Below are 14,054 nucleotides of genomic sequence, written 5' to 3' on the forward strand. Positions count from 1 at the left end.
TTGTACCCTTCACTGTTAATGTAAGAAGATTTGTCACATGTCTTAGAGCAGGGGGAGAGCAAATTTCTGTTAGCATAAGGACAGAGTTATGAATTTTATAGAATAAGATTAATATTATGATTATGATATTAACTTTTCAAGTAGAAGATTGGAGTTTTTCAAAGAAAATTCATCTTTAAATTGGTGAAATAGATTTGATTTTAAATATTCATAGAACCTAGGAGGAAAATGGCTGTAGCATGGATGATTTTTTATTCTCATCATCACCCATGACAAAATAGCTTACTCTTCCCACCTCTCAAGGACCAGCAATGGACAGGAAACCCAGATTTCACCTCTCTGAGAAGGGATACCTGGGTGGAGGAGAAAGGCCATCGATTTTTAGTCGAGGACAAAAGCCTCAAATTTTTCCAGATGCAGTCAGGACTGAGTACTGGAAGTTAATTATATTTCTAGGGAGTGGTTTGTGATCCCAGAGTAATAGGAGACTGGATAAGAGCCCTTATCTTTGGTGGGGTTATACGTTAAAAGAAAACTTCAGGAGGCAGACTTCTGAGCCATAGGAAGCATTTACTCACTGTGACCATCAGGACAAGAGTAAAGTTCATCCTCCCTGAATTACACCCTTCTGCCTTGAGTAGTAGAGACATGTCATATAGGAAATAAAAGGAAAGGGCCGACCACACAGGAAACAGATGTAAACTTGGTAAAAGCCCTCTGATTCATTGCACCTTAATGAACAGGTGTAAAGAAAAATTATTGAATATAAAACTGTTATACCAAAAGAGAAGTATCTTAATTTCTAAGGAGTCTGGGAGCTAACGTGAGTGTGGAACTAAATTTACAACTACTAATCCATGGAATGCAGAGAGTTGCTATTGTAGGTCAGAAACCTCAGTCTACTTAGCAAATTTGATGTACATGAGAAACAAGCAGTACTTCAATCAAAACGCGTGCTAAAGTGGGGAATGTGCAGAAAATGAAGGAACACAGCTCAAGAGAAAACTTTATATCATGGAAAATACTTGCCCAAAATATCATGTTATCACACACATACATGTACACACACACACACACACACACACACTTTTTAAACCCCTGTAGACAAAGAATGTCCTGCCATATCAGTAAACAAAGCATGTTGCCGCCATCAAGCCGTCAGCCTCTGCCGCCACCCCAGACGGTGTACCCTGAGGGGATTCAGGATGGAGAAAACAGGATTCTGGCCCTAGATAGTTAAGGTGCATATCAAAGGAACAATTTCAGTAAACCCAGACTCTTGCACCTTCCCACACATAGAAAAGCACTAAATTCATTAACTTGAGATATCTGGTTTTCTTTCATTAGCAGTAATCTTTTGATGATCCGACTCCCTGGTGGTTTTTTTTTTGACAAAGGCTCCTATATATCCTGACTCTTCCCTTCACTCTTTGGAGTGGTCCCTCAGAGCAATCTGGGGAGACTGTCTCCTGGGCTTAAGTCCTCTGTAAGTCCGCCAAGTAAAACATAATTCTCAACTCTTAGGTTGTGCATTTTTTTTTCAGTTAACAGCCCCAAACAGAAATGTCTGAAACCTCCCTGGAATGAAAGTGCTTAGCTTCTCCTGTCCCAGTGCCTGCTTGTTCCTTGCTCCTTCTCCTGATTCTGCCATCCTCAGTTTCCCACAGATGAACTCCCTCACTCCACCTCTGAAAAGCCCAGCACTGCTCTTTTCCCTACTGCCACACATGCTGCCTCCTATGGACCCCTTGGAGGGACCCAGGGCCCAGGGTCCTGGTGTTGGTTGCAGGTCCTCTCTGTTGCTACTCTGTCCATCCAGGAACTGCTCTCAAGAGTTATCTGGGATCATGGACCCTCCCTAGAAACAGAACTAACTTTCAGTACCTTCAATCCCAACTAGGTCTTCAAAATTTTGTACAGAATAAATACACTACAAGAATACGTTGTACAACACAGTATTTTATAACTATAAGTAAAATATAACCTTTAAAAATTATGAATCTCTATGTTGTACACCCGAAACGTATAACATGGTACATCAACTATATCTCAATTAAAAAAAGACACCCAGGAGGTCCTCGGGAAGATGGCGGAAGAGTAAGACGCGGAGATCACCTTCCTTCCCACAGATACAGTAGAAATACATCTACACGTGGAACTGCCCCTACAGAACACCCACTGAACGCTGGCAGAAAACGTCAGACCTCCCAAAAGGCAAGAAACTCCCCACGTACTTGGGTAGGGCAAAAGAAAAAAGAAATAACAGAGACAAAAGAATAGGGACGGCACCTGCACTAGTGGGAGGGAGCCGTGAAGGAGGAAAGGTTTCCACACACTAGGAGCCCCTTCACGGGTGGAGACTGCGGGTGGCAGAGGGGGGAAGCTTCGGAGCCACGGAGGAGAGCGCAGCCACAGGGGTGCGGAGGGCAAAGCGGAGAGGTTCCCGCACGGAGGCTCGGCGCCGAGCAGCACTCTCCAGCCCGAGAGGCTTGTCTGCTCACCCGCCGGGGCGGGCGGGGCTGGGAGCTGAGGCTCGGGCTTCGGTCGGATCGCAGGGAGAGGACTGGGGTTGGCGGCGTGAACACAGCCTGAAGGCGTTAGTGCACCACAGCTAGCCAAGAGGGAGTCCGGGAAAAAGTCTGCAGCTGCCGAAGAGGCAAGAGACTTTTTCTTCCCTCTTTGTTTCCTGGTGCGCGAGGAGAGGGGATTCAGAGCGCTGCCTAAACGAACTTCAGAGACGGGCGCGAGCCGCAGCTACCAGCGCGGATCCCACAGCAACAGGGGCGCAGAGGGAAAAACGGAGAGATTCCCGCACAGAGGCTCGGCGCCGAGCAGCACTCTCCAGCCCGAGAGGCTTGTCTGCTCCCCCGCCGGGGCGGGCGGGGCTGGGAGCTGAGGCTCGGCTTCGGTCGGATTGCAGGGAGAGGACTGAGGCTGGCGGCGTGAACACAGCCTGAAGGGATTAGCGCACAACAGCTGGCTGGGAGGGAGACCGGGAAAAAGTCTGCAGCTGCCGAAGAGGCAAGAAACTTTTTCTTGCCTCTTTGTTTCGCGGCGCGCAAGGAGAGGGGATTCAGAGCGCCGCCTAAACGAACTCCAGAGAAGGGCGCGAGCCGCGGCGATCACCGCAGACCCCACAGCAACAGGGGCGCAGAGGAAAAAAACGGAGAGACTCCCGCACAGAGGCTCGGCGCGGAGCAGCACTCACCAGCCCGAGAGGCTTGTCTGCTCCCCCGCCGGGGCGGGCGGGGCTGGGAGCTGAGGCTCGGGTTTCGGTTTCGGTTGGATTGCAGGGAGAGGACTGGGGCTGGCGGCGTGAACACAGCCTGAAGGGGTTAGCGCACCACAGCTGGCTGGTAGGGAGTCCGGGAAAAAGTCTGCAGCTGCCGAAGAGGCAAGAGACTTTTTCTTGCCTCTTTGTTTCGCGGCGCGCAAGGAGAGGGGATTCAGAGTGCCGCCTAAACGAACTCCAGAGAAAGGCGTGAGCCGCGGCGATCAGCACGGACCCCAGAGACGGGCGTGAGACGCTGGGGCTGCTGCTGCCGCCTCCAAAAAGCCTGTGTGTGAGCACAAGTCACACTCCACATCGCCCCTCCCGGGAGCCTGTGCAGCCCGCCACTGCCAGGGTCCCGTGATCCGGGGACAAGTTCCCCGGGAGAACGCACTGCCCGCCTCAGGCTGGTGCAACGTCACGCCGGCCTCGGCCGCCGCAGACTCACCCCGCCTCCTCTGTACACCTCCCTCCCCGCGGCCTGAGGGAGCCAGAGCCCCCGAAGCAGCTGCTCCTTTAACCCCGTCCTGTCTGTGCGGGGAATAGACGCCCTCAGGCGACCTACACGCAGAGGCGGGTCCAAATCCAAAGCTGAACCCCAGGAACTGTGCGAACAGGGAAGATAAGGGGAAATCTCTCCCAGCAACCTTAGAAGCAGCGGATTAAAACTCCACAAACAACTTGATGGGCCTGCAGCTGGTGAATACCTGAATAGACAACGAATCATCCCAAATTCAGGAGGTGGACTTTGGGAGCAGGATATATTAATTTTTCCCCTTTTCCTTTATTTGTGAGTGTATATGTATATGCTTCTGGGTGCGATTTTGTCTGTATAGCTTTGCTTTACAATAGCTTTATTTTACTTCACTATATTATAGCCTCTTTCTTTCTTTCTGTCTTTCTTTCTATTTTTTCTCCCTTTTACTCTGAGCCGTGTGGACGAAAGGCTCTTGGTGCTCCAGCCAGGCATCAGGGCCGTGCCTCTGAGGTGGGAGAGCCAACTTCAGGACACTGGTCCACAAGAGACCTCCCAGCTTCACGTAATACCAAACGGCAAAAATCTCTCAGAGATCTCTATCTCAACATCAAGACCCAGCTTCACTCAACGACCAATAAGCTACAGTGCTGGACACCATATGCCAAACAACTAGCAAGACAGGAACACAGCCCCATCCATTAGCAGAGAGGCTGCCTAAAATCATAATAAGGCCACAGACACCCCAAAATATACCTCCAGACGTGGACGTCCCCACCAGAAAGACAAGAGCCAACCTCATCCACCAGAGCTCAGGCACTAGTTCCCTCCACCAGGAAGCCTACACAACCCACTGAACCAACCTTAGCCACTGGGGACAGATACCAAAAACAACAGGAACTACGAACCTGCAGCCTGTGAAAAGGAGACCCCAAACACAGTAAGATAAGCAAAATGAGACGACAGAAAAACACACAGCAGATGAAGGAGCAGGGTCAAAACACACCAGACCTAACAAATGAAGAGGAAATAGGTAGTCTACCTGAAAAAGAATTCAGAATAATGATAGTAAGGATGATCCAAAATCTTGGAAATAGAATAGACAAAATGCAAGAAACATTTAACAAGGACGTAGAAGAACTAAAGAGGAACCAAGCAATGATGAAAACCACAATAAATGAAATTAAAAATACTCTAGATGGGATCAATAGCAGAATAACTGAGGCAGAAGAAAGGATAAGTGACCTGGAAGATAAAATGGTGGAAATAACTACTGCAGAGCAGGATAAAGAAAAAAGAATGAAAAGAACTGAGGACAGTCTCAGAGACCTCTGGGACAACATTAAACGTGCCAACATTCGAATTATAGGGGTCCCAGAAGAAGAAGAGAAAAAGAAAGGGACTGAGAAGATATTTGAAGAGATTATAGTTGAAAACTTCCCTAATATGGGAAAGGAAATAGTTAATCAAGTCCTGGAAGCACAGAGAGTCCCATACAGGATAAACCCAAGGAGAAACACACCAAGACACATATTAATCAAACTGTCAAAAATTAAATATAAGGAAAACATATTAAAGGCAGCAAGGGAAAAAAAACAAATAACACACAAGGGAATCCCCATAAGGTTAACATCTGATCTTTCAGCAGAAACTCTGCAAGCCAGAAGGGAGTGGCAGGATATACTTAAAGTGATGAAGGAGAAAAACCTGCAACCAAGATTACACTACCCAGCAAGGATCTCATTCAGATTCGATGGAGAAATTAAAACCTTTACAGACAAGCAAAAGCTGAGAGAGTTCAGCACCACCAAACCAGCTTTACAACAAATGCTAAAGGAACTCCTCTAGGCAAGAAACACAAGAGAAGGAAAACACCTACAATAACAAACCCAAAACATTTAAGAAAATGGGAATAGGAACATACATATCGATAATTACCTTGAATGTAAATGGATTAAATGCTCCCACCAAAAGACACAGGCTGGCTGAATGGATACAAAAACAAGACCCATATATATGCTGTCTACAAGAGACCCACTTCAGACCTAGAGACACATATAGACTGAAAGTGAGGGGATGGAAAAAGATATTCCATGCAAATGGAAATCAAAAGAAAGCTGGAGTAGCAATTCTCATATCAGACAAAATAGACTTTAAAATAAAGACTATTACAAGAGACAAAGAAGGACACTATATAATGATCAAGGGATCGATACAAGAGGAAGGTATAACAATTGTAAATATTTATGCACCCAACATAGGAGCACCTCAATACATAAGGCAAATACTAACAGCCATAAAAGGGGAAATCGACAGCAACACAATCATAGTAGGGGACTTTAACACCCCACTCTCACCAATGGACAGATCATCCAAAATGAAAATAAATAAGGAAACACAAGCTTTAAATGATACATTAAACAAGATTGACTTAATTGATATTTATAGGACATTCCATCCAAAAACAACAGAATACACATTTTTCTCAAGTGCTCATGGAACATTCTCCAGGATAGATCATATCTTGGGTCACAAATCAAGCCTTGGTAAATTTAAGAAAATTGAAATCGTATCAAGTATCTTTTCCGACCACAACGCTATGAGACTAGATATCAATTACAGGAAAAGACCTGTAAAAAATACAAACACATGGAGGCTACACAATACATTACTTAATAACGAAGTGATCACTGAAGAAATCAAAGGGGAAATCAAAAAATACCTAGAAACAAATGACAATGGAGATACGACGACCCAAAACCTATGGGACGCAGCAAAAGCAGTGCTAAGAGGGAAGTTTATAGCAATACAAGCCTACCTCAAGAAACAGGAAACATCTCGAATAAACAACCTAACCTTGCACCTAAAGCAATTAGAGAAAGAAGAACAAAAAAACCCCAAAGCCAGCAGAAGGAAAGAAATTATAAAGATCAGGTCAGAAATAAATGAAAAAGAAATGAAGGAAACAATAGCAAAAATCAATGAAACTAAAAGCTGGTTCTTTGAGAAGATAAACAAAATTGATAAACCATTAGCCAGACTCATCAAGAGAAAAAGGGAGAAGACTCAGATCAATAGAATTAGAAATGAAAAAGGAGAAGTAACCACTGACACTGCAGAAATACAAAAGATCATGAGAGATTACTACAAGCAACTCTATGCCAATAAAATGGACAACCTGGAAGAAATGGACAGATTCTTAGAAAGGCACAAACTGCCGAGACTGAACCAGGAAGAAATAGAAAATATGAACAGACCAATCACAAGCACTGAAATTGAAACTGTGATTAAAAACCTTCCAACAAACAAAAGCCCAGGACCAGATGGCTTCACAGGTGAATTCTATCAAACATTTAGAGAAGAGCTAACACCTATCCTTCTCAAACTCTTCCAAAATATTGCAGAGGGAGGAACACTCCCAAACTCATTCTACGAGGCCACCATCACCCTGATACCAAAACCAGACAAAGATGTCACAAAGAAAGAAAACTACAGGCCAATATCACTGATGAACATAGATGCAAAAATCCTCAACAAAATACTAGCAAACAGAATCCAACAGCACATTAAAAGGATCATACACCATGATCAAGTGGGGTTTATCCCAGGAATGCAAGGATTCTTCAATATACGCAAATCAATCAATGTGATACATCATATTAACAAACTGAAGGAGAAAAACCATATGATCATCTCAATAGATGCAGAGAAAGCTTTCGACAAAATTCAACACCCATTTATGATAAAAGCCCTGCAGAAAGTAGGCATAGAGGGAACTTTCCTCAACATAATAAAGGCCATATATGACAAACCCACAGCCAACATTGTCCTCAATGGTGAAAAACTGAAACCATTTCCACTAAGATCAGGAACAAGACAAGGTTGCCCACTCTCACCACTATTATTCAACATAGTTTTGGAAGTGTTAGCCACAGCAATCAGAGAAGACAAAGAAATAAAAGGAATCCAAATCGGAAAAGAAGAAGTAAAGCTGTCACTATTTGCAGATGACATGATACTATACATAGAGAATCCTAAAGATGCTACCAGAAAACTCCTAGAGCTAATCAATGAATTTGGTAAAGTAGCAGGATACAAAATTAATGCACAGAAATCTCTTGCATTTCTATACACTAATGACGAAAAATCTGAAAGTGAAATTAAGAAAACACTCCCATTTACCATTGCAACAAAAAGAATAAAATATCTAGGAATAAACCTACCTAAGGAGACAAAAGACCTGTATGCAGAAAATTATAAGACACTGATGAAAGAAATTAAAGATGATACAAATAGATGGAGAGATATACCATGTTCCTGGATTGGAAGAATCAACATTGTGAAAATGACTCTACTACCCAAAGCAATCTACAGATTCAATGCAATCCCTATCAAACTACCACTGGCATTTTTCACAGAACTAGAACAAAAAATTTCACAATTTGTATGGAAACACAAAAGACCCCGAATAGCCAAAGCAATCTTGAGAACGAAAAATGGAGCTGGGGGAATCAGGCTCCCTGACTTCAGACTATATTACAAAGCTTCAGTAATCAAGACAGTTTGGTACTGGCACAAAAACAGAAATATAGATCAATGGAACAGGATAGAAAGCCCAGAGATAAACCCACACACATATGGGCACCTTATTTTTGATAAAGGAGGCAAGCATATACAGTGGAGAAAAGACAGCCTCTTCAATAAGTGGTGCTGGGAAAATTGGACAGGTACATGTAAAAGTATGAAAATAGAACACTCCCTGACACCATGCACAAAAATAAACTCAAAATGGATTAAAGACCTAAGTGTAAGGGCAGACACTATCAAACTCTTAGAGGAAAACATAGGCAGAACACTCTATGACATACATCACAGCAAGATTCTTTTTGACCCAGCTCCCAGAGAAATGGAAATAAGAACACAAATAAACAAATGGGACCTAATGAAACTTAAAAGCTTTTGCACAGCAAAGGAAACCATAAACAAGACCAAAAGACAACCATCAGAATGGGAGAAAATATTTGCAAATGAAGCAACTGACAAAGGATTAATCTCCAAGATTTACAAGCAGCTCATGCAGCTCAATAACAAAAAAACGAACAACCCAATCCAAAAATGGGCCGAAGACCTAAATAGACATTTCTCCAAAGAAGATATACAGATGGCCTACAGACACATGAAAGAATGCTCAACATCATTAATCATTAGAGAAATGCAAATCAAAACTACAATGAGATATCATCTCACACCGGTCAGAATGGCCATCATCAAAAAATCTAGAAACAATAAATGCTGGAGAGGGTGTGGAGGAAAGGGAACACTCTTGCACTGTTGGTGGGAATGTAAATTGATACAGCCACTATGGAGAACAGTATGGAGGTTCCTTAAAAAACTACAAATAGAACTACCATACGACCCAGCAATCCCACTACTGGGCATATACCCTGAGAAAACCATAGGTCAAAAAGAGTCATGTACCAAAATGTTCATTGCAGCTCTATTTACAATAGCCAGGACATGGAAGCAATCTAAATGTCCATCGACAGATGAATGGATAAAGAAGATGTGGCACATATATACAATGGAATATTACTCAGCCATAAAAAGAAATGAAATGGAGGTATTTGTAATGAGGTGGATGGAGTTAGAGTCTGTCATACAGAGTGAAGTAAGTCAGAAAGAGAAAAACAAATACAGTATGCTAACACATATATACGGAATCTAAGGGGAAAAAAAAAAAAAAGGCCATGAAGAACCTAGTGGCAAGACGGGAATAAAGACACAGACCTACTAGAGAATGGACTTGAGGATATGGGGAGGGGGTGGGGTGAGATGTGACAGGGTAAGAGAGTGTCATGGACATATATACACTACCAAATGTAAAATAGATAACTAGTGGGAAGCAGCCGCATAGCACAGGGAGATCACCTCGGTGCTTTGTGACCATCTAGAGGGATGGGATGGGGAGGGTGGGAGGGAGGGAGATGCAAGAGGGAAGAGAAATGGGAACATATTGTATATGTATAACTGATTCACTTTGTTATAAAGCAGAAGCTAACACACCATTGTAAGGCAATTATACTTCAATAAAGATGTTAAAAAAAAAAAAAAAAAAAAAGACACCCATTTCACTTTTATGGTTCTGGAGGTATTTCAGGAACTGGAAACAAAAGATGCTTCATAGCTCTTATCGCTTAGGAAATTCCAAAGGTTTTAGGAGTTGTGTGCCAGTAACCATGGACCAGACCAAATATATATTTATTATAAATCACAGTATCACAGGAACGTACATGGCAGAAGTTACTCTGTCAAGAATGTTGAGAAGGAGATTCACACTGGGTGAAAGACGATTACAAAGTTCTTTCCCAACACTAAGGTCCTATGCTTTAAAAAAAAAAAAAAAAAGTGTAAATGAGAAAGGTTAGATAACTTGCTTCATAATGAAGGAATTGAACAATTGTTATAAAATACATTGAAACTATGGATGCTAGTGTCTCCTGAGAACAGTACACCACTTCTGTGATTTCCCTGCCAAAACCGCGTAACTTGAATCTAATCATCAGGAAATAACAGACAAACCTCAATTGAGAGACATTCTACAAAATAACAAAATGCAAAATAACCATTTCAAAAATGTCAAGGTCAAAAAGCAAAATAAATACTGAGTAAATGTTCCAGTTTATAGAGACCAAAAAGACTTGACAACTAAGTGCAAATTGTGATCATGGAAAACAGCTATAAAGACCATTATAGGAACAGTTGATGAAACTTGTATATGGACTATGGATTACAGAATAGTATTGTACAAATGTTAAATTTCTTGATATTGGTAACTGTACTGTGGTTGTGTAAGTGAATGTCCTTGTCATTAGGAAATAAATTCTGAGGTATTTAAGGGTAAAGTGTGCAAAGGGGAGCAAAATAGTTCTCCCCAAAATGTGTCACTTTGGCATGTGGGTTATTTTGAACTGAAGGCAACCAAGACCGGGCAGACTGGAGGAAAGCTTTTACCTCTCTTCACTGCCTGAAAGAATTTAAATAGGGCCCTGACAGAAAGAGAGCTATCACCAGAGATAACTTTTTATCTCTTTGGCAGGGCAAACATCTAATTACCAAATATCTGCTCTTCTCATCTTCCTGTGATTTGCCCTCGTCCCCTTTGAAGCCCCAGGGCCATATCCCATTCCTTAGCCAGAATGGCATACAAGCCTCAATTACCTGACTGCCTTTGGATTTCATATTTTTTATGGGAATCCCACACATACAAAATTAAATTTGTTTTTCTCCTGTTACTTTGTCTTACATCAGTTTAATTTTCAGATGACCAGCCAAAGACCCTATAAGGGAGGAAGGGAAAAATTTCTGCCCCTACAGGTGTTAAATTAATTAAACAAGGAGGCCATGAGACTGAGGTGGTGCTAATACCTTGGCAGCCTATGCAAACAAGCCAAAACCTAAGTCTGTACTGGCCTCAAGGTGGAGAAATCAAAACCCAAGGACTACTCATCACAAACAGCCAATGAGGCTTTTCCAAATATGACAGATGCTAAGCTACAGCCAATCAATTTCCTTGCTTTGCTTTCATCTTTTCTCTATATGTCTCTCCCCAGTTCCTCTCAGTGGAGCATTCCTAACCACTTCTGTTTGGCAACTGCCCAATTTGAGTGAGTTGATTTTTGCTCAAACTCCTAAAATTTTTTAATATGCCTCAGTTTATCGATTAACAAAGGGCATGATGTCTGCAAATTATCAAGTGGTTTAGAAAAAAAGAGAGAGTGATAGAGCAAGTGGGGCAAAATATAATGTCAGCAATCGATGAATGTGGATAGTGTGAATGCAGTTCGTGTGCCTGACCCACAGTGAGGCCAGACAAACCAAAACATTAGAGTTTGGAGCAGAGAAAGGTTTATTGCAAGGCCTTGCAAGGAGAATGGCTCATGTCCTAAAAAACCCCAAACTCCTTGAAGAGTTTCAGCAAAGCCTTTTTAAAGGCCGGGTGAAGGAGGGGTGTTCCAGAGTATGTGATCAGCTCATGTACTGTTCTCTGATTGGTTGATGGTGAGTAACAGGGCAGTTAACCTTATCAATCCTTAGGTGCCAGTAGGTCTGGGGGCTACATTCTCATGATCATCGAGTAGTTAATTTCTTCCATTTGGTGGTGGTTTTTAGCATCTGAAAAACTCAGGAAATATGCATGAGATACTCTTATCTGGGTACTTTAAAGAGGAGCTACAGCAGAAAATATGGGGCAGGGGTCTGTACCAGGAAGGCCCCGTAGGGTCCTGCTCAGTTACAATAGGGCATGGGAGTTCCTTGGATATACATATGTTCCTTGTACAGAAACTTGCAATGTTTCTCTAAGTTTAAAATTTTATCTAAATAAAAAATTATTAAAAATATGAAATAATTGAAGGAGTTTTGCTCACTTCGATGAGAGTTTGAGGGTAAAAGAACAGATAAGTTAAAATGTTAAAACCATCCTGACTACCTAATTTTGAGACCATTATCAAACTACTTACCTTTGGATAACAAGGACTTCTGGCAGTGCCTCCATTAAATTAACTCAGGTCCAAAGGCGTTCAGTAAGATCCAAACAAGGAATACCAAGAGCCATTTCCAAACCTTGAGGCCAGTGGCAAAAGATATATGCCCCACCCACTTCCCTTCAAAGGCTCTCTAGTGACTACTTCAACCCATGCTCCGAAAGTAGCTTTAGAAAACTGGTCTAGAATGTTCAGAATGTATTCTAGAAAATCAGCAAAATATTTTCTTAAACAGCTGTTTATAAAAAATTTAATAGAAATTAACGTTCACTTTGTTAAACACCCTATGAGTTGTTGGTCTTCAAATATCTGAGTAGCCAACATGCTTTGAGCACCTGCTAAGTGTCAGTGGCATCAGGAAACTGAGGAAACTGCAGAGCAGAAAGGTAAAATACTTGCCTGGGTCAAATGTTAAGGAAGTGATAGAACACGGGATTGAGCGGAAGTATCTTTCTCAAGAACTCATGTTCTATTCATCAGTCAATCTGCTTCTGAGACAGTATAGTTCATGGATCCATTCCATGATATTTTACAGAGTATCTCAATTTCATTGCCAACACGACCCTGCAAGAGTGGCGTTGTCATCTTGGCTTTTATATATAAAGAAGTTGAGACGGAGAACTGACATTACTTATTCAGATTCACAAAAGCTGGGAAATCATGGAAGCAAAATACCAACACAGTTCTGTACAACTTCAAGACCCATATCCCTTTTACCCATCAAGACAGCAGATTGCATTTTGAAGAACTGGGCATCATTAAGAAAATGGTGACTGGGTGAACATCAAGCTCTAAATTAACTAATATTAAATTTTCTCATGGGAACTTTAATAAAATAACCCTCAAGGCAGAAGATGATTTTTTTCAATGACTCTAAACATTGTCAGAAAACTTTATTTTAATCAAAAATATACACACACTCACACACCAGACCTGTGGCCTTTCCCTACCCAGATATTACTGTTGGTGTTCTCTTGCTTCCCTTCCTCTTCCCCTTCTTCTCAGTCTCTTTTCTCTCTTTCTGTCTCTCTGTCTCGCTCTTCCTCCCGCCCTCCTCCCTCCTCCTCCCCACCTTTAAATTCCAGCTGTACAAAAAGATTACAAAGGTTCCTGCTGCCCCCTAGTGGTCTTATTTTGGAAGCGGCAGTCACATTAGGAAAATCAACAAAACCTTCACAGACAATAATAATAAAATGACAGTTAACAAGGAAGTTCCCTGGCCGTCCAGTGATTAGGATTGGGCGCTGTCACTGCCGAGGGCCCGCGTTCAATCCCTGGTTGGGGAACTAAGATCCGGCAAGCCACGCGGCACGGCCAAAAAAAAAAGACACTTACAGTCCTTTAGAATTTTTGGAGACAGTGGGCCAGGGAGGTAAGAGGAAACCGCCTGCGATCACTGACAAGTTATTTGCCCTCACAGAGTTTCAGCAAATACACCCATAAAGTGGAGGTTAAAATATCTCTTCCTTATAGTTGTATTGTGGGTTGAGATAACATACCAAAAGGCCTTGAAGCACAGTACACTCTCCAGAAAAGGTAATTATTATCACATTATTTATTTTTGACAACTCTACAAGGTTAAGGAAACTGAAGCTCAGCACAGCTTGCACGGTTTTTTTTTTAAGTTAACTCAGCTACCAACCTGTAGAACTAGACCCACAATCCAAGTTTTTGGACTCTAATTTTAGTTCTCTTCATGAAACCTCAGTATCCCAAATTAACAGTTGATAACAAGGAATCTTAAGAACTATTAAAGTCTTAAAGG

The sequence above is a fragment of the Balaenoptera physalus genome (assembly GCF_965194825.1).
Source record: "Balaenoptera physalus genome assembly, chromosome: 13".
NCBI classification, from domain to species: domain Eukaryota; kingdom Metazoa; phylum Chordata; class Mammalia; order Artiodactyla; family Balaenopteridae; genus Balaenoptera; species Balaenoptera physalus.